We start from the raw sequence: 24,457 nt of genomic DNA on the forward strand, positions 1-24,457 counted from the left end.
GATGAGTTTCCAAATTGTCTTTGTTTTGTCTTTGTGCTCCCTTCCATCCCGCCCATTCCTTCCTCACCTGTTAAGTGTGTTGAATGGTTGATCTTAGCATCCACAGAAATTATTCCTTTCAAACTGACTTGAACTGAAAGCTAATGCTGTTTTTGTTAAGTTCTGTTTTTGGTTTGAAGCCTTTTTGTTGGGGCTTGATGTCATTTTTGTCACTAAAAGTTGGCATTTAACCCAGAGCAATTGTGTAGGTTTTCCCCTCCGACTCTTCAAAGTCAGTTGGAGTAACAAAATGTACTTCCATTTAGTATGGTATCTTGTTTGTAGAATAACTTCTGTTGTTTTTTGGATTTTAATTGGTACTGGAAGGTACAATTTTCCTGTGGTTACATCAAGACCCAAACAGTAAACTCTTCTGTGGCACCTTGCACCTTTTCAGAACATGAACTGCAGTTTTTGCATTGCATTTCATTTTTTTGTAATTGACTCCCAAAAACTAGCCAGTTCTTTTCAGTACTTAAAAGACAATGGAAGGGGTGAACTGTAACAAGCCAGTGCTGAAGTTAACTGTCTAGTTGTGTCTAATTTCTTTTTTTTTCTGGCTTTGTATTTAAGATGCTGATTGACTATTGTCACCTTTTGAAATTCAGTTATGATTTTTTTAAGTTTGAAATTTGCAGACTGCTACAGCAAATGCCAAATTCAATCTTCAGCATCCTTGAAGGGGGATAAAATCTAGAGAAATGAAAAGTAGTTTAGTTTTGGTGGTTTTAAAAACAATTCTTTGTATCCAATAGGCCTTTAAGTCCATCTTACAAAATGTATGCTAATTTGTATCAATTTATTAATATTAACATTTAAGTTATTCTACATTAAGTTGAAAATTGCATCTTGTATTACTTGGACCTGATCTAAGTATAACTTAAAGCAAATTTGTTTTAATTTTAAGACCTTAATGAGTATTCAGATACTTTGTGGTTGAGATTAAACCTAGTTGACATTTGAATATTATTTTGAATTGACTAATTAAATGTTGCATGTTTGATTGCTGGACTTCTACGCTAGTCTGGAATGGGTTTGTATGCAAAAATTAGATAAGTTACAATTGAGGTATATGCAGTTATTTATTTCACTTTATTTTGAGCTGTGTATTTGGATTAGCTCATCTTTCTAAGTCAATTGCTTACATTGCTGGGTCACCTAGACCAGGGAAGTATCAGAATTGAGATTTTTGAATGTTTAAATATTGCACAACTACCAACTCAAATGTTGCCTCAAGGTGGGGGAAGGAAGAAAGAATGGGTAGGTGCTCCTGATTACTGTCCTAGGATTCATAAGTCCATGTGAGAGCATGGGAATTGAGCACCTCCAATTATCATTAATTTAGTCTATAATCTTAAGTATCTCCCAAACCTTTTCCCACTGACCCTGTTTTGATTTGAAAATTGATCCCTCAGTGGTAAGGGCACATGTTGAGAGCAGGGACACAGCAAGTACGTCAGTTACAACTTGGACAGGAAAACCATGGCAGCCATTGTTTGAGCCCAGGACACTCAGATTTCAGCTTGCAGCCCCACTATAGGAAGCTATGTCTTAATTACCTAAGAGAATTCTGAAATCATGGAATGTTTAAGTGTGAACCCATTGTGGTTTACTTGTTTTCCTGCTCAGATTTCTAGTTTACTTTCTTCTCAATCTTGCACATTCCTTATACTCATTTGAAGATCAACAAATTTACTTGGGAAAAATCTTCAGTATTTTTGTGATAAAGAAGCTACTTTCTAAAGACTTAGTCTTATTCTTCACAGAAGTTTGATTAAAATTAAGGGGAAGTTCCTTGGCACTTTTGCAAATTAAAGTTCAGTGATCATATTGTGACCTAACTAAACAGCAGAGACTTGCGTTTCAAAAGTTTGAAAACTTTAATGTATCAATTCTGATTGAAACGTTCCTTTTTTAAATATACTACTTTTCCTCCTTGGCAAGAATAATTGTGCCTTTTTGTTAGCTTTTATTTTGCTGTACTTGAATAGTCCAAACCATCAAGACTGAAGTGAGATTTTATACAAAGATACCTGTTCAGTTAATGCAACTTGTGGTAATGCTAGTTTTCCTACCTGTGAGCCAGGGGGCCCACATTCAACTTTTTTCTGCTCCAGATGTTTAGAAAATATCTAAACTTGATGCAAATCAGAATTTTTTTGCCATTGATTTTTTCCAATTTTGCAATTCTTTTTATTCCTAGTCTTCCATTTAGTAGATAACTGATGTATAGCTTTCCTGTGACAAAATGTCACTAACCTTTCTACACAAAGCAGTAGCAGTTGATCTGTAAGTCTTGCAGCCCTTTTCAGTTCTTGTCGCAGGATTGCAAAATAGTGACCATAGTCTTTCAGATTTCATGTTGGCAGTCAATTGATATTGTATTGGAGATGTGAAAATGGAAAACAGCAAGCCTCAATATGGACTCTGTTTTGGTACTTATTCCACTAGTGAATAATGGGAAAAACACTTTGGACAAGATTTATAACATTTCTTTTCACTCCTTGGGATATGCTTCCCAGGTTGCTTGGTTTCAGTATTCTACCTCATTTATGTTTAGTAATTCAATTTTTAATTAGCATTAAAATGTGTGAAAGATTAGAAATTCTAGCTTTTGAATCCATTAATTTATCAATCCTAATTTGCTTTGTCTGGTGTTGAAAAGAAGGTTTTGGGTGTAGTATTTACTGGGAATTTGTTTTGTCAATGCATCCTCAGACAGTTGAGGGATCTAATATTAAAAATAGAGCAAGCTGACTGTCAACACCTGTTAGATGATTGTAATACTGTTTATGGAAGATGCAAGAAAATAGAAATCACAGCTCGCTTAGGACTTTCTGGGGTCATTATAACGGTCTCAGTTCTGGAATTGATGCACTGAAAAAGTTGCTGAGAGGCTGGTGTTAATATTATTAATGTTTAAGAAATCTGAAACTTTGCCTCTTTAGTTCTTCAAAATCTTAATGGATCTTTATTGCATATTAAAATTAACTTGCAACCTCTCTGAAGCAGCTGGGGACTTGAATATGTGGTACAAGTGTAGTGATACAGGTATTTCTCCCATAAAATGATAGTTGTACTCTGGTGATTTCCTATAGTGCAAGTCACAAAAGAAAATCAAGTTAAATGGCTATACCTGTACCACAAAGTTCATGTCCACTATTCAATCATGTTCCAGTAAATTCACATTAACAAAACATGTATAGCAGAAATACCTGTCCTGCCATTGAACACCCCTCCCCTTTCACTTGACACTCCAAGGCAGATCAACTTAGCATTTGAGTCCTCCTTTTCCTTAAATCTTTAAGATTCATATGTGGGAATTAGTCCCAGCAAAACAGTTCAGCACCATGCTCTGGAATTCACCGATTTCCCTTCAGTGTTCCAGGTATTTGCCATGCATAAGATTTTGTGGGGACCTTCTTTAAGGTTTTTTTGCTTTAAGGGACCCTCCTAAATGCTTTACTGAATTTGCTGACTTCTGTAGCTTCAGGACATGTGGCCTCCCTAGAAGTCTGCACTGGATGTAGAGGATGAGAAAACATCCTTGACTTCCAGTAGTCATTGTCAAACAACAACCAAGCTAACTATTCCTAGACCTCCAACTGCAGTAAGGTTGCTAGTAATCCTTAATAAAAGTCAGTCTTATCCTGAATTATCAACTCCAATAGCAAGCTGTTTCATGCATGATAGATGCAACATTTGGATTGACTTTATCTGAGATTTGGGGTTAACAAGCTGCTTATTACACAGGACTCTTGCCAGCTTTTTCAAACAGTGAACAGACCTGCCTGCTGGCTATGGCATAGCTGAATTCCAAGACGTCTCAACACATCTCACTAAGCTGTAATCACCACCAGGACAAACATCCTGCTTCCAGGTTCTATCACAATTACAAATTAACTGCCTTTAATTCTGAGAAGCTGTTATTTATGGTCTCTAGGGAATGACCACAGCTGTCATGTTTGTGGTTCTTTAAGGCAATCTGCTGTTTTGACTTGTTTGAATTTTCAGTCTGAAACAAGTTAGCCTTTTTATTTTGTAATTATCTTAATTCTGTGGTTTGCCAGTCTCTAGATTCTTTACTGGAGTTTTCCCCATCCTTTAATTTTCGATTATCAAAATGCTATGGTGGTATCGATTTGTCACAATGGGAGACTCATCTAATGTGCTCAGACAGAGATATCACTTGACCCACCTTGAACATACACTGACATATTACTGACTTGGTTCTGAAGGGATAGGAGGAAGGCATCTAACTCCCAAGTTCTGCCGTTATAGTGGGTTTTGGCTGATCTCTCAACTTGTATCTCACGGACCTCATTTGATTTGTTTCAATGGAATGTTTAGGTTCTCGGTTGACTTTTAACGTTCTAGATTTTAATCAACCCTTGGATGAAGTGCTTTCTCTTTTCACTTCTGGTTCTAAATTTAAAGTCATTCTCTGTCCTGCCCAATCAGAAGCTAACTGATGAATGATGTGTGTTTTGGGGGGCGAACTGTGGCGGAGAAGAGGGTGGGTGGGTGCAAAGGTTTTAGACTACCTCCAGTTTTAAAGGTTGGCATTAGAATTGCAAAATCTAGAGAACAAAGTCAGTGGTACACAAGACGGTCTTCCCTAGGAGGTCTTTGTTGATTCCACATTCCCTGATGTGTCCTGGTATCTTTTTTTTCCCACGTGGGTGTCTTTGGCTGAGCCAGCATTTACTGCCTCTTCCCTAGTTGCCTGTCAAGGTAGTGGTTAGCAGTCACCTTGAATCACTGAAGTCCATGTGCTGTAGGTTGGCCCACAATGCCTTTAGGGAGGGAATTCCAGGATTTTGATCTAATGACAGTGAAGGGATGATGAGTGGCTTGGAGGGGGACTTGTAGTTGGTGGTGGTCCCAGTATTTGCTGCCTTCTCCCTTCTAGATGGGAGTGTTGTGTGGAAGGTGCTGTCTGAGGAACTTGAGTTTCTGCAGTGCATCTTGTAGATAGTAGTAGTGTGTACTAAGCATCAGTGGCTGACAGATGTTTATAGATGTGGTGCCAATCAAATGGTCAGCTTTATCCTGGATAGTGTCAAGCTTCTTGTGTTAGAACTGCATCCATCCAGCCAAAGGGGGAAAATTGCATTGCACTCTTGGCTTGCACCTTGTAGATGACTGACAGGCTTTCAGGAGTTGGGCAAGTTGCACTCTGCACTATTCCTGGCTCCTAACCTGCTCTTGTAGCTATTGTGGTGAGTCTGTGATAGTGGGACATTCAGTAATGGTAACACCATTAAATGTCATGGCACAGTGGTTTTCGTCTAATGGAGATGGCCAGTGCCTGGCATTTGTGGCATGAATGATATTTGTCAGCATTTGAACATGAACTACTTTAGTATCTGCGGATTTGCAAATAGTCCTGAACATTGCACAACAAACAAACCTATTTCTGACCACGGACGGAATGTCATTTAAAGATGATTTAGGCTTGGGAATGCTACCCTGAGAAACTCCTGCAGAGATGTCCTCCAACAACCATAACCATTTTATGTGCCTGGTATGACTACCTCCAGTGGTGAGTTTGCCCCTGATGCCCATTAATTCTAGTTTTAGTAGGGGTCCTTGTGTCATTCTCGTCAAATATGGCCTTGATGTCAAGGGCTGTCATACTCTCTCCTTACCTCAAATTCAGTTCTTTTGTCCGTGTTTGAATCAGTGTGAGGTCAGTCCAAAGTGGAACCCAACTTAATATCACTGAGCAGGTGCTGCTTGATAGCACTGTCGACACTTTCCATAACTTTACTGATTGAGAGTTCACTGGCATGGTAACTCGCTGGGGTGGATTTGTCATGCTTTTCGTATACAGGACATACCAAGGCAATTTTCCACATTTGAGTAAACGATGCTGTTGTAATTGCACTAGAAAAGCTTGGTTAGTGCAGTTAAAAAGTTCTGGAGCATGAACTCATCGCTGGGATACTGTTCAGACCTATTGCTGTGCAGTATCCATTTGTCTCCAACTGGTTCTTGATATTACATTGGAATGAGTTGAATTGGCTGAAGTTTGGTATCTGTAATGCTGGAGACCACTGGAGGCAAAGATAGATCATTCACTTGGCTCTTCTGGCTGATTGCTGAGAAAGCTTCGGCCGCCTCTTTCTCAGTGATGTGATGTACTGGACTTCTTCCATCATTGAGGAAGGGAGATATTTGTGGAGCTGCTGCCTCCAGTGATTTGTTTAATTGTTCATCACCATTCACGACTGGATGTGGCAGGACTGCAGAGTTTGGATCTGATCTTTTAGATGTGGAATCACCTAGCTCTATCACTATGGGAAGGAAATGGTCCTGTTTGGTTGATTTCAGGTTGGTACCTCACTTTTAGGTATGCCTGTGCTGCTCCTGGCATGCTCTCCTGCACTCTCCATTGAACAGAGTTGATCCTCTGGTTTGATAGTAATAGTTGATTGGGGGATATGCAGGATCTTGAGGTTGCAGATTGTACTGAAATACAAGTCTTCTGCTGTTGACTGCCCAGTCTTGAGTTGCTGGATCTGTTTGATGTCTGTCCCATGTAGCACAGTTACAGTGCCACACATGAAGGATGGTATTCTCAGTGAAAGTAGGACTTCTCCATAACTGTGTAGTGGTCACTCTTACCAATATTGTCATGAAAAGATGCATCTGCAGCTGACGAATTGGTAAGGATGAGATCAAGTATGTTTGTTTATCCCTCTTGGTTTCTTGCACACCTGCAGACATGGCCTAGCATCTATGTTCTTTAGGCCCTGACCAGCTTCATGAGTAGTGCTGCTGCTGATTCACTCTTGATGGACATTGAAATGCCCCACCTGAGTACATTTTGCACCCTTAGTGCTTCATCCCAACTGTTGCTTAATATGGAGTTTAGCATGCACTGTCCTTCCTTGGAAGATGAACAGCAGGAGATTCCCCTGCCCCTGTTTAACTTGACTTCATGGAGTCCAGATTCAAAGTTGAGGACTCCTGGGGCAACTCCCTCTGAACTATATACCACTGTGCTACCACCTCTGCTGGGTCAGGGCATATCTAGAGATGGTGATGGTAGTGTCTGGGCCATTGTAAGCTATGATTCCCATGAGTGACTGTGCCAGGCTGTTGCTTGAGTAGTCTAAGGGATAGCTCTCCTAACTTTGGCACTAGTACCCACATTAGTAAGGAAGATTTTGCAGGGTTGATGGGGCTGTTTCTGCCAGTGCCTAGGTCAATGCCAGGTAGTCTGTCCAGCTTCATTTCTTTGAGACTTTGTAACAATTAATATAACTGAGTGGCTTGTTAGGCCATTTCAGAGACCAGTTGAGTCAACCATGTTGCTGTGGGTCTAGAGTCACATAAGCCAGACAAAATAAGGATGGTTGATTCCCTTCCTGGGTGTTTTCTAACAATTTGACTGTTTTTTATGGTTACTAGTAGATTCTTCCATTCTGGGGATTTGAACCTGGGTCCCAAGAATGTTAACTGGGTTTCTGGATTAATAGTCTAATATTGGGTGAGGAAGTTTGTTAATCACCTGTTCTCTCCGAGTTTATGAATCAGTTTTCCCATTTTGTGACCACTTCAAAGAAAAATTGAAATGTAGTACCTCTACCAAGAGGAAGAGGTGAATTGGATTTTTTTTTTTAATAGCCCTCCTGTCTGTTACAGAAGTGTTTTTTTTTTAAATACCTCTTTTCATTTTAAAAATAGGCAGTTGTGAAGTTGGATTGAAAGTGACCAAACTCCAATTCTTTTAAGAATTAATTAAAAAGTAGTTTAATTTGGAAACATAATTAGAGTGGACTAGTTGGACTGAAGGCTCTGTTTTCATGCTGTATGACACTGAAAATGTGCTTAAGCACCATACTGTACGACACTGAAAATGTGCTTAAGCACCATACTGTACCAAGCATTTATTTAATGAACCCTCCAATGGATATGCTGAAAGCTGACCCATGAAATTCTAGTACAGTGCATTCATGCAGACCATTAACAATTTGGAGCTTGAAAGGATAGATTGAGAAGTAAGAATTGGAAATAGCCATGGCTACATAAGGACAGTGGAGTGTTTGAATTCCTTTTTAGATAAGAACTTGCATTGATATTACTTATGAATTAAATACCAGCATGAGACATATGGAAACTGTATCCAGCAACATCCTGCATAAATCTTTTCTGAATCCTCTCCAGTTTAATAATGTCCTTCCTATAACAAGGCAACCAGAACAGCACCCAGTACTCCAGAAGAGGTGTCACCAATGTTCTATAAAACCTGAACATGATGTCCCAACTCCTATACTTAAAAAATCTCAGCAATGAAGGGAAGTGTGCTAAATGCTTTCTTAACTACTCTCTCTACTTGTGAGCAAATTTCAAAGAATTATGTACATGACCCCCAGGTCTCTGTTCTACAACACTACCCAGAGCCCTCCCATTAATTGTATAAGTCCTGCCCTTGTTTGTTTTACCAAAATGCAATTTATCAAAATTAAATTCCATCTGCCAGTTTTCAGTCCATTGACCCAATTGATCAAGATCTCTTTGTAATCATAGATAACCACCTTCTTTGTCCATTGTATCATCAAATTTTGTCCATTTGTATTATCTCATGCTTAATAACCATGCTTCCTCTATTCTCATCAAAATCATTCATATAAATGACAAAAAAAGGACCCAGTACCAATCCCTGTGGAACACCACTAAATTGGAGGCCTGTGACAAGAACTTTTAACTTTTTATGGAAGGCTTATCTTTTTCCATAACAATTTTAAAAAAATAATTATTAATTATGAATTTATGATCACTAGTCCCAAAGTATACCCCTACAAACAGTTTTAGTCACTTGCTCTGCCTTATTTCCCAAGAGACAGTCAAGTTTTGCTCCTTCTCTAGTAGGAACATTTACATACTGATTTTTAAAAAAAAAAAAAAAAAAATTCCTGAACACATTTAACAAATTTCCCCCCCCATCCAAGCCTTTAACATTATGGCAGTCCTGGTCAATGTTTGGAAAATTAAAATCCCCTACTATTACAAACCTATTATTCTTGCATATATCTGCAATCTCTCTACATATGTATTCCTCTATTTCACTCTGAATATTCGAGGGCCTCTAGTACAGTCCTCTCAAGGTGATCATCCCTTTCTTAGTTCTAATTGCAACCTATGTATTTTCACTGCATGATCACTGAGAAATATTCTCTCTATTTACAAGTGTAAGGTTTTCTTGAGTCAAAAACACCACTCACCTGCCTCTCTCACTGCCCTCTTCTATCCTTCCTAAACCATCCAAAACCCAAAACATTGAGGTGCCAATCCTGTCCTCCCCTCAGCCAAGTTTCTGTAATAGCTATGATGTCTCAGTCTTGTGTGCCACTGCATGCCTTTAGCTCATCAGCCTTGCTTGGAAAATCCTTTGCATTGCAATAAATGCAGTTTAATTTTTCAGAGTTAACTTGTTCTCTAACTTGCTCTTGATTGTCTTTGCTAACTAACTTGCTCTTTTCTGATTCAGAACCATACTCCTGTGTCTTCCTATTTCACTTAGGAATGTCTCAGCTCCCCCAAACACCAGCCCCCCACCCCACCCCCCGGCCCCAAAAAAAAAGTTTACAAATCCCCACAATAGAACTAGCAAACTTCCCCACTAGGATATTAGTCCCTTTCCATTTCAGGCAAACCCATCTTTTTTGAATAGGTCTTTTCTACCTAATGACCAAAAATCTGAATCCTTGCACTGATTTATCTACTCTATCCTTTTATTACTTCCCTCATTAGAACTTGGCACTGGGAGTAAACATGATTATCACTTTTGAGGTTCTGTTTTTCGTTAACCTTCTACCTAACCTCATATTCACTCTGCAAAGCCTTAACCCTGTACCTAACTATGTCGTTGCTACCAATGTGTACGACAACTTCCGGCTTCATTGAAAATAACAATGTATTTTGAAATTAAAGTGTACGTTTTTGAAAAAAATGACTTCTCTTGACAACTGCCAACAGTTAAGACAGCGGTAGATAGCTTGATGGATGTGCCTTCTGTTTTCCTGTGGTGTCAGTTTTCAAAAATTTCTATCACTGCAGCATTTAGCTTAGGTAGCCAAAGAATGGTTGAAGGCAGCCTAAGGAAGCATGAAGAAAAATCCAACAATTTCAGTCACCTCTGCTGATCATTTTGCAACAAAAGAACAGCAGAGCAAACTCATAGTCTCTATCAGAAGTATGAATGAGGATATAATTTAAAGGTGGGACTAGTTTGCTCTTAATGAATTCAAATGGCTTTTAATAAATATTTAAATTACTGCTGGACCTTAACGTAGTTTTATTTATTTTTGTTATTATTCACTTGTATGTATTTTTTTTCCCCAAAGAAATCAAACAATGAACAAGCAAATCAAGAGCAATTGTGGATAGTTATTAAAAGCTGACCTTTTCAGTGCCTTCATATTGCTCAAATAAATACATTTTGACAAATAGAATCTAAACTTGCACCAGTTTATCTTATCAACTAAAAAGAACTTTGAAAAAGGACCAAACACAATGGAAATTTCATGGTAAATCACACAAGTCTCACAGCATGGAAAACGGCCATTTGGCCATCGTCCCTGTTAGCAACTGCAATATCAATTAGGGATAGAGTGGGTGTGTATCAGAACTGTTTTCAAAGGGACATAGTGATCATTGGTTCTCTCACCTCCCTACAAACTTCAGAGGATCAAGCAACTGCAGGTCCTGCAGTGGGGTAGGGAGCATTTTGAGCCATATTACCCAGGCATGTCAGTACAAAACTAAATACCATGATAATATGTATGTTATTTAGTAAGATCTCATCTAGAGTGCTGTGTCCCCTACCCTTACATAAAAAGATGCAAATAAGAGCAAAAAAGCAAGATTTCTAAACTAAGTTCAATGAGTTAGGCATGACAGAATTTGTACATTGAATTGCAACATGTAGGATAATCGGATTTAGAGGAAATGTTTCAGGTCTTTAAAAATTTGATTCTAATGACTTATCATGAATCAAATCAGAACAAGAGCTACATTATTGGGTGAGGAAATTGCAACATACCTTTCACTAACACTACCATCACTGGCAATGATAGATGTGGCTCCATTTAAAATTATTCTACAGGATTGCTTTTGTAGCTACTGTGAATGTTGTCATTTTACTATAGTTGGTAAGTTATCAGTTGTGATAATTGTTACAAGTCTACAAGGGACATTGTACTTTATATAAAATAATTAACATTAGCCAGTAGATACAGACTAGGACAGTCCAAATTGAGATTCTGGACATCTACTATTAATTGATAGCTTTAGTCTGCACTCAGTCTCCATAATCAAAGTAACTAGTTTCAGTTTCAATCAAAGAATTTCTTTCAGGTGGGATATTGGACATCACTTAGATTCTGTGAAATAGTAGCCCAGTATGATAAGCATCTTCAGAAAGAAGTGAAAATAGATGAAACTAAATTCTGCAAGAATTGAAAGCAGATTTGTCTGAAACAAACAAGCAAAAATGTTCTGTCTAAGCACGAGATTTGGCAAGTTTTGGTTGAGTGATACAGTGAGAAGCTGAGTCAGATGGACAGAAGGTTTTAAGTTTCATTTCCATCCAGTACTCAGTTGGAAAAGTTTGGCTAAGGGTCAAGTGGTGCTAGCAGATGTTCTCCAGGTTAAGACTCCTAATCATCCCCTATTGAAATACATATGGTTTATTCATAGCATTTGGCACAGCTACAATGTTCAAATGATTGAATAGCCAATTTGCATTGTCAAGACTCAAACAAAGAATGAGCACTTGGAGGGGATGCTCCAGGAACTATCAAATATAGATGCAACTGTACTTCTGCAAGGTATCAACACCTACAAAGGAAGAGGGATCTGAGTTATCTGAAAGTAGGATTAAATCCTACCTTCTACATACTCAGATCTCTTAACACATTTAAGTTTATAGTGGACTTGTGGGCACATAATTTGCATTCATTGCTTGTGCTATGCATTGGAAGAGAATATCAATAAAAATGAACACCTCGTAGAGAACAAAAAAAAACTACTTGGCTGTCAGTAGCCATGCGTGCAAACCTCTGCATCTAATTTACTGGCACAGAGAACAACATTACTGTAGAAATGCTGCAACTATTGTGCACACCATTAATAATCACGAACACTGTAATTTCTTAGAAAAAAAAGTCCACTATTTAAGCCACTCCAAAATTTCATGATTATGCTGCCTCATTAAAGCTACTGAAATTGCAACATCATTTACAACGTTGCAAAATGACCTTGGTGGGGTGAATATACAGGAATCATTACAGGGACATGTTTTTAAAAAGTGAATAATTTCTGTGTACTCGTTACTAAATTCTGAAATATTCTTGATTAAAGCACAGTCCACACTTTTTCAAAAAATAATGTATTTTAGAATTTCAAGCTACTTCTGTATTGCTTCCGAAAGGATTTTTTGATGTTAATCACAGGTGAAACATTCATGAAATTTCTCCACTGTCAGCCATATCAGGTAATCTGTTTCTTCTTGTGGCCATGCATTTATTCAATATTTATTCCTCTTTATAACTTTTAGTAACTTGCTACCAAAAATGTTCGCTAGAGGCTGCAACAGAATAGAAATGGACACTAATGTGTGCTTAACTGTTTAATAGTGATTGATGGATTTGAAATATACAAACACAGAAAGGCATGACCTGGTGAATCCACATGGACTGCAGGAGTTGAGGTCACAACTCACTACCACTTTCTGAAGGGCAACAAGTGCTGGTTTTGTCAGGATGTGGGTGTTGTAGGCAAAGGTGACGTCAAAAATGTTTTCCCTGTTGTGGCCACCATCTATCTGCCTCCAGCCTAGTCAGGCAGTTATATCCTTAGGAACTGGCACCTTGTTCATTAGTGGTACAATGAGGCATTCTTGGTAATGAACACTTAAATCACTCACTTGGAATACATTGTGCCCTTGGTAGTGTAATACTCAAAAGGCAGGAAGAGCAAGATCCTTTGTTTTTACACAAAGGTATAATCTTGTTTAATTTTTTAAAGATGGACATCATGCTACACTGACACTACGGTTACTAATGATCACCTGATACCAGTTGACTACACTCTTTGATCACCAATAACCAGGGTAACAAAATCTTACATCTTCCTTTTGTAGTGTCACAGTCCTTGCATCATATAGGCATCCGAGCCAAGGTAACACAAAGAACTAGTAAATAACATGTCTGCCTCAGCCTCTGAACAAAGGTCACTATCAAAACCCATAATTATTTGTCTTGTTACTAGTGACTCCACAGTTATCTGCCACAAAACACTAAGTTTTACCTAAGACTTCAAAACTAGATGAGTTGCGATCTAAACTAAGCTGAAAGCTGCAGTTAGGTGGTTGAAATCACTATTTTGTTTGAATGACCTTTAATTGCAGCATTTTCCTCTTAATTTACCAGTAAGCTTACAAAATATGAGAGTAAGCAATTTAACTAAGGCATGTTTTTTTTCATGGAAAGAATCCTGTATTTTGCCCATGAATTTGAATAATTTCCTAATGTACAATTATTGCACCTCTACCATCAATTCAACTGCATCTCAGTCCCTATGAAAGGGACTTCTGGACACAGCCAATTGAAGGAAATTCCATTGGACAATGACATGCTGAACATTAACTCACCTGAACCAATTCTGATATATTGGATTTTAAGTATGAGTAATTTCTTTCCTTTCCTTTTATTTTCTTGATATGCATTGATGAGAATGTGCATTGCAAACCATTCTCCATAGATTTTGAATGGAGTTATAAACCTTTTGCTTTAAGCCGGAGATCTTTGTTGTGGGTCATTATCAATTGGATTTCAAAGCACAATTGTGAAACACATCTTTTTTAAACTTTCGAAAAAAAATGAGAAAGATTATGAAACCAAATGTAGCAAACAGGAGAGGACTAAAAAATAAATAAAATTTAATTCACCTCTCCCTCTTGACCATGACAGAACTTGGTATCTCACATGCAGATTGGATCCAATAAAAAAGCCCGACAATTTGACTAGTGTACCAAAGTGAGCAGAGTCCAAATTTAGAAACAAGACAAAATTGGTTAGTAAAAAGCAATCAATAGGAAGCAAGAGGAAAAACTCAGCGGCTGAGGTTATCTTTTAGATAAAAATGAAGTACAGCAGCAAGCTCTCTTCACCTAACATCACAGCAATAAGTTAAATAACATTGCAAAGGTGGGTGTAGAAAAGAAACAGCTAACTATCAGAACCCTAGCTTCTCAAATCCTAGGACCATTGAGATTTCAACACACCACCCTGATCCCTGGCCAACATCTGTCTTGTGCTTGTTGCAGTGCTCCAGCATAGCTCAACGCAAGCTGGATGAACATTACCTCATTTTCTGCTTGGGGACCCTGCAGCCTTCTGGACTCAATATTGAATTCAATAATTTTAAGGCATGAGCACGTTCTACCTGGTCCTTACTCCAATCCCCATACACTAGGCCTTATCAACACATGGGCTGACACCACTTACAACCCATTGGAGGCTATTAATGGATCCCATTTGCAGCTATTCATTCTCTCAGACTAACCTTTACCTATTCCTTTGTCTGCTTCTCTCTCTCTGGGCTCCATCACCACCTACCACTTACTCCTTCCCCCACCTCCCATCGTTTCTTTAGCATATATACCAACATTTTCCTAGCTACAATCAGTTCTGAATAAGGGTCACTGGACCCAAAACATTAACATCTGCTTCCTCTCCAATGACATCCTTGCTCCTGTACTCAAATCATCTTTCTATGAAAGCCAACATTCCATTTGCCTTCTTCAGTGCCTGCTGCATCTGCATGCTTACCATCAGCAATTGGTGTACAAGTACTCTCGGGTTTCATTGCACCTGCAGCATTCCCGATCTAATTGCCATTCAGATAATAATCTGCTTTCCTGCTTTTGCTACTGAATTACTACATTGTAGACAGACACATATAAAAAACTACCTCCCGAGACAGAGACCAGAGGTATTTCTGAAACTTTGGGCAGTTACACTTTAATCAATATTCAAATCAGACTGAATCAGAACCAAGAACCGATTGGAGTCTTACAACTAAATTAATAACCTTTACTGTAAAATGGCAGATTGAGCTGGAAAGGTTGAAAGAGAGAGGTAGTGAAAAACAAGCTTTCCAACAAAAGATGCTGGAGATGAAATTGAAAACTCAAGAGGCAAGCTCAAAAGCAGATCAAAACATGATAGACAGACATTAAGTAATAAGGAAATGGCTTGGTGAAGTCCCAGTTTCTGTATCCCAAAAATTGAGAACAGTCTAACGAATCTGCGAAGTAAGTAACCGGAAAGGTTATGTTCAACTACCCTGTGCTAAAGAGAATCTGATCATGCTAAAAAAAAAGACAGCCCATAAATTGACAGAAAGCCATTGGAGTTTCAGGTGAAATCCGAGTTTAATGGATTAACATGGTCAGGAATGAAAATCACCAGAAGTCAAAGGGCCAAGAGCAGGCCTATAAAGATAAAAAGAGTGAGTGCACCCTGGGAGATGGTTCAGAAAGGCTCAACCAATAGCCATGTTGTCCAAGTTTTGCAGAATGGCAGAACATTCAGAGGCCCTGCACGGGGCGCAAAAGAACACCTCGGGAATAACATGGCCCAGGAAAAGCCACCTGGATTTAAAAACATGGAGACTAGGGCAGTAAGATTGAATGGGATCAAGAGTGCTAATTTCAAATGAGATGAAGGGAGGGAGCCAAAAATTGTTTTCACAAATACACTCTTTACTAAAATAAAGTAACACCCACTGAAAACTTGCAAATTTCTTGTGAGTGTAAACTAACAATATGGACTAACTGTTTAGTTTAAACACATGCTCTTCCATGCCTCGAGTTCTATTAAAAGGAAAATCTGAAATGGTATATTATCAAGTACGTGATCTAATATGGTGCATATTGGGCAGGTGATGTAATAGTGCCTGTTTTGCTTTCCTGCCAATGTTGAAAGTTTTGCTTGATACATCAAAAAATGTAACACAAACTTGCCCACGTTTCAGAGATAAGTATGGAGAAAGTAAGAAAACACATGCAGGGTGATGGCCCCAAATGTCCGCATGGTCAATTGTCCCACTGTTGTGCCAGTCTGTGACTAGTTTTGCCTAACTGTTGGAAAGAATAGTGCTAAGAATGAAGGACTCAAATCATCTATACAATTTGGAGAGTAAAAGTTTGAGAGGTGTGATAGAGATTCAAAATAATGTGGGGCCTTAACAGGATTGATAGAGAGAAATTGTTCTAATGGCTAAATGGCCAAAAACCAGAGGAAACTGATTGGCAAAAAAAAAAACAATGCTGACCTGAGGAAATCCTTTTTATGCAGCAATTAGTTAGGACTTCAACTGCACTGCCCAAAAGCAACAGTCCACACCCCCATTTAGTATTAATGATGACAGTCCTTTACTACTTGAAACTGATTTTGGTTTTCAGGTCCCTACACAGGAAATGGGGCTCTGTATCCCACTGATTCATTAGTGGCATCTTCAACAGCATCTACCACCAACTACTGACACTTTTACAATAATCTAGTGATTTTCTGTTTCACACAGAAGCAGTGATTTATTGTGCTTTATCAGAGTGACAGCCAGCCAAAATCTGAAAAAGCAATTTCTCAGTTTTGAACACAAAAAATTGCCATCTGTGATTTTAAATAAATTATTGCGTGTGTAGAGCTCTGATACATGTAAGAGGCAGCCTGGATCCTGCAAAACAGATTATTACAAAGAAAGGAGGGTGCCATGTAACACACTACTTGGAAATAATACAGGAGCCTCCTCATTTCCTGTATGGCTGGTCCACCTATAAATTGCAATTGTTGGCACACTAATTTTAGGATTCTGAAATCTAATTGGATGTATTCCTGGAGATTTTAACACATGACCAACAGCTTCTTTCTGCATGGTCACCTTGATATATCGATTTTCACAGTGTACTGCACCCCCATGCTCAGAATTAAATATGATAGTGTTTGCAAACAGCATGGCTTAACCTTAGACAGTCACCAGGGAGGAGAGAAGGTGTTGCAGGGAACAGAGTTTGAGTTGGGAACATAAACAATGGTTTCCATCTTCCCATTATTTAGTTGGAGGTAATTTCTGTTCATTCAGAACTGGATATCAAAAAGGAAAATTTTGTGAGACAGAAGGAATTCTGAGATTTAATGGTCCAGTAAAGTTGGATATCAACAGCATAGTGGAACCTGACACTGTTCTAGATATTTTCTAATCCACCTGTTCAGAAATGCTATTAAATACCTCTGGAGCAGGTAGGTCTTGAACCTGGGCTTCATAGTTTAGGGGTAGGGACCCTACCACTGCACTACAAGAGTCTCTTGTGCACCTGTTTTAATTTTTATATCTTAATTAAAATCAGGAAGCCACCTTGTCTTTCTCTAACATTCCATCATAATATGTCCACCATCCCCTCATTTAAAAAATCCCTCTAAATTCTTTTGCATTGATGTCATTGTTTCTTTGTCAGTCCACCTAAATAGCTTCCATAACTGAATAAAAAAAATCTACACACATATTAAAAGGTAAAGAAATCAAAGAAAAAAAAAAATCAATTATAAATTATTGCTAATTCATTGTTTGTCCTTTCTTGTCTTGGTTGTTCCTTTATTTCAACTAAATTCATTTACTTCTGTTAAGTTTGGGACCATGCCTTTTTCCCTTAACATAAGACCGCAGTTAAGACAATAGCCATAATTGATAGGTTTATCATTATTGCATGTCATATGTAGTAGAACAAACTTGTATTAGTACAAAAAATGTGGATGCTGGAAATATGAACTAAAATCCAAATTTGTTGGAAATGCTCAGATCTGGCAGCATCTGTGGAGAGAGAAATACAGTTAACATTTCAGGTCCTTGACCTTCCATTAGAATTGGGAAAAGTTAGAAATGTAATAGGTTTTGAGTGAGAAAGAAGAAGAATCAATGGGAAGCTGTATAATAGGTGGGGCCAGGAAAGATTAAATGAGAAAATGTTCCATAATGCAAAGCCAAAGGAAGTGTTAATGGGAGAAGAAAAGATACAAAAAATGGATCCAGGAAGAAGTGTAAATGGTAAGATTGTACATCTTGCTGTCTGCAAACAAAGAAATGAAATGAAAAGGAAGTAAGATGAGCGTAACAAAAAAAAAACCAGGGAAGAGAAACAAAATATTACAGGAGCAGAGATTCCATTCTAAAATTATTGAATTCAGTAATGAATCCAAAGGGTTGTAAAGTATCTAATCAAGAGGATAAACCGTTCCTTGAACTTGCATCAATGTAAAATGGCACATTGCAGTACACAAAGGACGGAAAGAGTAAAACCTAGGCAGAGAATTAAAATGAAATGAAATGTCACGTTTGTGGACTGAAGGGACATGTTCCTCAAAGCAGCCAACCAGTTTGTCTCCACAACGCTGGCTCACACTAATATTCATCTTCTTGTTGTAACTGCAATTATGGAAAATTTTAAATTGTAGTTTAACATCCAGCTCACTCAATATCGAGTTGTATTGCACTACCAATTGTCATTGGTGAGAGGGAGGTATTCAGTCAATCTGCTAGCTCTTTCCTGACAAGTTCCAACAAAACCCAACAGGGAAGCAAGGCACACTCACCCTCTCCTTGTAATCTAAAAAGAAATGTCTGTTATTCCATGGTAGAATCTATTGGGGTAGACAGGAAAGTGGAATTGAAGTCACAATCTGATCAGCCATGATTATATTACATGATGGAGCAGACTTCAGGGGCCAAATGGCTTCCTACTGCTCCTAAATAATGTGTGCATATGGCATTGATAAACTTTATTCTCCAAATTCCAACATTGTCTATGGCCAGTATGAGACTAAACTAGCCCCTTCGCAAACTTAGTGTTCCTTCTGACCTTCAGATGAACTACAGAAACCCATATCCTGGTTTGTGATCATGTAACTTCCTCCTACACAGGATTGCATGTCTCCACACACCTTAGCTCTGCTGCTGCTGAAACCCTCAGGCATGTCTTTGTTAGATTGAAATTTAACCAATCCAGTGCTCTCCTGACTGCCTCCTACTTTGGATCGTAAACTTATCCAACATTCTGTTGCCCATATCCTAACTTGGATCAAGTTCCATTCAAAGACCATCCCTCTGCTCACCAGTCTAAATTGACTCCCTGTCAAAAGTGCCTTGATTTTAAAATTTGCAACCTTGTTTTCAAATCCTCCATGACCTCACCCCCCTCCCTATCTCTGTAACCTCCTCCAGCCTCACAGCTCTCCAACACACCTGCCTTCCTCCAGTTCTGGACTCTCTCGTGATTCTGATTGTAACCACACTACTAAGGTCTTCACGCCTTCAGCAGCCAAGCCCCAAGGTCTGCAATTTCCTCCCCAATATTTTCTGCCTCTGTTTCCAGCTAGAAGATACAATCCATGCCTTTGGTCAAGCTTTTAATAATCTGCTGTAATATCCATTTAGCTCACTGTCAGTATTATTTGACAGCTCTTATGCTGAGTGCATTGGGATGTTTACTTCATTCAATGTGACTTCTTGTCTTTGAAGCTCAATCATACTTCATCCAGTTTCATACTGAACACTTTATGGGCTGTTTCATGCTGACATCACAGCAGAGCTCAATGGAATAAATCTCCTGATACTTCTGCCACTAGGGGCAGGCAGACTCCATCACAATGGAGCTAAACAGTTGCTTCGAGAGAAGTCTCCACTTAATTATCATAAAGGAAACATGATTCAATGGTGTTGCTGTTGAGGTGTTTTACTACAGGCACATTATCATGCACAGCCAACTCTCCATGGGTTGAAGACAAATTATCACAACAGGATAAAAAAATTTTAAAAAGTCATTTTTAAATGAATGTTAATCTTTACTAATTATAAAAAAGTATTGAACTTGAGGATAAAGGCTGTTTAAATAACATTCAAGAATCTTCTAATCAGTTAATGAAGAGTCTATTTACTCTTCAGTTAGAATTCCTTTCCTAAAGCACACTGTCTCTCTTCCTCTTTCCCCACTTTTAAGTCATTCTTTAAATCTTTGACAAACACTTGATTGATCATCTGTCCTAATATTGCATTATTTGGGTCAGTGTCATATTCTGTCTTTATTCTGACCACTCCTGTGAAGAAGTCAAGGATTGTTTTAGTATGTTAAAGGCACTATATAATTGCAAGTTGTTACCTTATGTTACGATACCATAAGAACAAATAGTTCAGCACAGTTTAGAAACAGGACCAAAAATCTGGTCTGGAATCAACCATTCAATAGATAAACTCACTGCAAAAGTGCAGTAAATCAGGCATCATTTCAGACTTTTAAATCATGCTTCATGCAAGTGCACTAATGTGCTTTAAATGTAGAAGAGTCTTGCTTTTTATTTGCACACATGCAATCTATTATTGTTAAGCTAGTACATCAGTGAATACCTGATATCCAGCATTAGCCATCATTCCTTTATTCTACGCCAATCTATTGTTTCATCAGTCACCCTGTCGAACCAGGGACTGACTGCTAGCTGACCAGGGCTTTACAGAGGCAAGTTAGGGGGTGGAAAAATAGCCCCGTTATTTAAAAAAAAGGGCAGACAAAAATGAAGGATTACTGATTGATTAGCCTAAGATCAGTGGTAGGGAAAGTGCCAGAATCTATCATAAAGGATTTGATAACGGGGCAGTTAGAAAATACCAATAGGGTTAGATAAAGGCAAGAAGGATTCACGTTCAGCAATCCTACCAGAAATTTTTGAGGACATAACCAGTAGAACAGATAAAGGAAAACAACCGGATGTGATGTGCTTGGCTTATGATAAGGTGACATATAAGAGGTTAGTGTATAAATCAAAGCACATGGGATTAGTGGTAATATATTACCGTGGATTGAGAATTCATTAGAAGACAAGAAACAGAAGTATGTGGGTCTTTTATCAGAGTGGATGTACCACAAAGTCTAAAAATCTAGTCTAGATCAGTGCTTGGACCACAGCTCTCCAATACCAATGACTGGATGAAGGGATCAAATCTAATAATTTCAGGTTTGCTGACAATGCAAAACCAGGTGGGATTGTGAATGGTGAGGTGGACGTAAAGAGGCTTCACAGTGACTTAGATAAATTGAGTATGTGATCAAATACATAGCAAATGTAAAATAATTCCTTGTTCTGGACGCCTCAACCAGGGGAAACATCAATTCTGCAACCAGTCTGACCAGGCCTGTCAGAATTTATATAACCTAATATGATTTGGATAGGTATGAAGTTAGCCATTTTGGTGGGAAAAACAGAGTAGCCAAGTATTGTTTAAATGGTGATAGATTGGGAAATGTTGATATACAAGAGGATCTGGTGTCACACAAGTGACTGAAAGCAAACATGCACGTGCAGCAAGCAGCAAGGAAAGCAAATTGAATACTGGCCTTTACTGTGAGGAGGTTTGAGTGTAAGACCTTACTGCAGCTGGACAGGGCCTTAGTGAGACCACACCTGGAGTATGGTGTGCAGTTTAGGTCTACTTACCTAAGAAAAAAAATACTTTCCATGAAGGGAATGCAGTGAACATTCATCAAATTGATTCTGGAGATGGCAGGTTCATTGTATTAGGAGAGATTAGGCTGACTGGGCCTATATTTACTGGAGTTTAGAAGATTGAGAGGAGATCTCATTGAAACATATAAATTATGTGAGGACTGGATGCAGAATTGATGTTTCCCCTGGTTGGGGTGCCCACAACAAGGAATTTTGCAGGATATGGCGTAGTCTATTTGTGACTGAGGTGGAGAAATTTCTTTACTCAGAGGGTGGTGAACCTATGGAATTTTGTATGACAGAAGACTGCGACCAAGTCACTGAATATATTTAAGAAAGTAGCAGATATATTTATAGATACCAAAGGCATCAAGGGTCTTGCACAGAGAGGGACTATGGAGTCGAGATAGAGGATTAGCTATGACCACATTGAATAATGGAGCAATGGGCCAAATGGCCTACCCCTGCTCCTAGTTTCTATGATCATGACTGCAGTGCGCAATCAAACCACACATGGATAGCATACAAATGTCAGTCATGCTGTCACAGGAAATATCTTCAAATTGCCCAAAACTTACTTCTTAAGGCTGGATTGTACACTGGCAGAGCCCTATAGTATTGGCATGTGTTATGATTCATTGTGGTCTGCTTATTCCATGCAACTTCACCAACATGGAGATGCAACCCATGTCACCAAATACATCAGAGATAGTAGGAACTGCAGATGCTGGAGAATCTGAGATAACACGGTGTAGAGCTGGATGAACACAGGAGGCCAAGCAGCATCATAGGAGCAGGAAGGCTGACGTTTCAGGCCTAGACCCTTCTAGGCCCGAAACGTCAGCCTTCTTGCTCCTATGATGCTGCTTGGCCTGCTATGTTCAGCTCTACACCTTGTGATCACCAAATACATGCCAGTCAGCAGAGCATAGGGAAGAGAAAGAACCACTTAGTGGGGAAGGCAATCAACACACCTACTTTGGCTGGGATGTCCATTAGCACTTAATCAATGCACTGCCAATGAATGCAACCCCAATACCCCATCAGCAATCATGTCCACAACTCACCCTTCCCCACCCCCTCATCACTGGTCCAGCTTTGGACTGCACCATTTTAACCTGGAGGGTAGCAATCTGGAAGCAGTCTGATGGGCAATGGCAAGGGCATTGACAGAGTGACACTGACAGTAGAACAAATGCTACTATCCTGAGAGAGTTCAGCAGGTTTGTGTCCCAAAGAGAGTGTCATTTCCCCTGGGATGATGCCTTAGCTGTCCTAGTTATGTGTTGATGATTACTGGATTGCTGTGAAACTTTGCAAGCCCCTTTGAATGTTGACATGGGCAGCAATTGGGCACACAAATTGAGCAATAAACTAAGATTGCAGCTTCTCAGTCTGAGCATCCAATGCTCGGATTCCATGTGACTGCCCGATACCCAATTGCTTTTCCGTGCTCCTTGACTGATATATCAATGTGCATGCCTACCATACTTTTCAGTGCAGCTCCATTCAGAGTGTTCATCTGAATCTCCTGCACAAACCTGTATGACCTCACCACCTTGGGAGCTGGCACCAATGCTACTCATTCCCCCTACTTCAGCTGCAGGCCATTGATTCACTATTTGCCAGTCCAACCCAATGCTACCCTCTGAAGTATGGGCGGTGTCAAGGTCCGAGTTGTGAGAAAGATTGAGCAAACACTATCAGTCTATCGTCCCTTTGAGATGTCACACTCTTGCACCACTTCCTGGCCAAGTAGCAGTTCCTGAGTATCTGAAAGTAGTATGGCACAATGGTGGTTCTGCAGTGCAGGAAATGAACAGGTGCATGGTTACAGCATCTGCTGATTGCAAGTCTGAGGAGCGTGTGTGGGACAGGGTTGGGGGGGTGGGGGTGGCGGGGATAAGGGGGATGTGAGAAAATGAATTAGGTAGGGTGATGCCATCATCTTCAGTGGTTTCAGCTCTGCACCTAATCACAGTCCCACTTGTGACCGTTCCAACGATGGCCAGAACCATCTTCTCAATTGACAAGAGGACACGCGTCTGTTGTGGCCCGCTCTGGTTAGGTGTCACCTGGCTCTACAAAAGAGGAAAGTACGTCAGTAAGTGTGGTCCAACATGATTCTTTGTCTGATGCGTCAGTCAAGGAATAATAGCTGGCAGCACCAAGGTGAAATCTGCAGCAGTACTAACTGTGTGAGGGTCAAGTAAAGCAATGGACGTTAAGTACATGTCATAGGTGATAGTGATTGTTGATAGGTGTGCGGTACAGGGTTTCTTTCCTGTTATGCTACATTCTAGAAGTCATGCACTGTTCTCCAAACACATGCAGTCCCTGCTGTGACCAGAATTAACTTCTTCTACTTTAAGTAGTGCTGACCTTGCACAAGGTTGGGCTCCCTGCTAAGTTTTGCAATCACTCAGCAGCACATGAAGCACTGAACTGCAAAGCTATTACCAGTATCATCATCATCACCTTTCTTCTCCTACAGGGACTGGTGAAAGAGTTTGTTGGCTAGGTGAATACTCCAAGCATATGTATCAGCATTAACAGTAGCAAAACAGATGATCATGCATTTGGCTTCAAAGTTTTAAAGCGGGAATTGTATACAATCGACCAGGCTCCTACATTTAGAGGGAGTGCAGCACCATTTCACCAGACTTGCTACTATCTATATGCTCTGATGTGTGCATTCTTTAGGGGCTTTTGTGGTCTAGTGTATACAAGGGTACCCCCCTTCTGATCTAATGATAAGAGTCTTGCAGAGACAAGGCGTAGTTAATTACAGCTCTGTGGTTATTTACAGATTATCAGAATAAACTCTACCTTACTACAAAGGCCGTTGGCGATAC

At 39.3% G+C, this 24,457-nt stretch overlaps 1 long non-coding RNA gene across 1 annotated transcript in view; it reads right to left on the reverse strand.

Annotated features, from left to right (window-relative positions):
- Positions 1-10,518: 10,518 nt before the first annotated feature.
- Positions 10,519-24,457, reverse strand: part of LOC125483029 — a 43,305-nt gene continuing 29,366 nt past the window's right edge. The window contains exon 6 of the long non-coding RNA XR_007262023.1: positions 10,519-23,734. This is a non-coding gene — a long non-coding RNA (uncharacterized LOC125483029). The remainder of the gene's footprint in view (positions 23,735-24,457) is intronic.

The sequence above is a fragment of the Rhincodon typus genome, chromosome 4 (assembly GCF_021869965.1).
Source record: "Rhincodon typus isolate 14 chromosome 4, sRhiTyp1.1, whole genome shotgun sequence".
In the NCBI taxonomy this organism is placed as follows: domain Eukaryota; kingdom Metazoa; phylum Chordata; class Chondrichthyes; order Orectolobiformes; family Rhincodontidae; genus Rhincodon; species Rhincodon typus.